Below are 1,259 nucleotides of genomic sequence, written 5' to 3' on the forward strand. Positions count from 1 at the left end.
CTATAGATCAAAGGATTCAACATGGGGATAATGAAGGTGTAAAATATGGAAGCGACTATATCAGTGTCAAAGGCATGACTGGATTTGGGCTGCACATACATAAATATCAAAGTTCCATAAAATACTATGACCACAATCAAGTGGGATCCACAGGTAGAAAAAGCCTTGTACCTACCCTCAGCAGAGTTCATCCTGAGAATGGCTACAAGGATGAGTAGGTAAGACACAAGAACTATCACAAGGGATGAAATTAAATCAAAACCAGCTAAAATCAGAATAATCATTTCAGTTTCATGCGTATTTGAGCAGAGCAAAGATAACAAAGGGAAACAGTCACAGTAGAAGTGATGGAATGACGTTGTAGCCACAGAAGTATAAATTAAAAATCTTTACAGTGACCAAAAGAAAAACAAATGTGCTGTAGAGATATGGAATTGCCACCAGCACATGGCATACCCTTTGTGACATGATAACTGTGTAGAGCAGAGGGTTACAGATGGCCACGTAGCGATCATAGGACATCACTGACAGAATAAAGAATTTACTAATAATGAACATAAGAAAGAAAGCTAGTTGTATAGCACAAAAATAATAAGATATTGTATTTTTATCCTGAACAAAATTTACTAACATTTTGGGTCCTACAGTTGTTGAATAACCAAGATCAGTAAAAGCCAGGTGTCTGAGAAAAAAGTACATGGGTGTTTGTAGCCTGGAGTCCATCTTGGTGAGGATGACCATGCCCAAGTTGCCCACCACTGAGATCACATATATGGTGAGGAAGAGCCCAAATAATGGAGCCTGCAGCTCAGGTTTGTCTGTGATCCCCATTAAAATGAATTCATTTAGCATTGTTAGATTTTGTGTTTCCGTGCAGGTTTCTCTGTAAGGTAAAGAAAAAGAGAAGTTTTTTTTCTCACAACTTTTATCATTTTGTGTAAAAATCATATTTATTTTTCATAGTAACATCTTTGTTGAATATTAATTTCTATTTTTTTAAAGCTATGCTCTTTGAAATAATTATAGCTGATTTCTGTCAGACCCCACTTGAAAGTGAAGAATCTGCTGAACATTGTACCATTATTATAAAACTGGGTACCTAAATGTCTGTTAATATCCAAATAATACTTCTCACATCTCAGTGTGGGTGAAAATCCACTTTTACCTCATCAAATGATCTGGAAAGAATCATATTTATACATTTATTTAAATTGTCATAAAATATTAAATTATACTGAGAGGGTCACAAAAAAGAGCCT

At 35.2% G+C, this 1,259-nt stretch overlaps 1 pseudogene; it reads right to left on the reverse strand.

Moving 5' to 3' along the window:
• Positions 1-948, reverse strand: LOC138916937 (olfactory receptor 8K3-like; annotated as a pseudogene).
• Positions 949-1,259: the final 311 nt, after the last annotated feature.

Source organism: Equus caballus, chromosome 12 (assembly GCF_041296265.1).
Source record: "Equus caballus isolate H_3958 breed thoroughbred chromosome 12, TB-T2T, whole genome shotgun sequence".
NCBI classification, from domain to species: domain Eukaryota; kingdom Metazoa; phylum Chordata; class Mammalia; order Perissodactyla; family Equidae; genus Equus; species Equus caballus.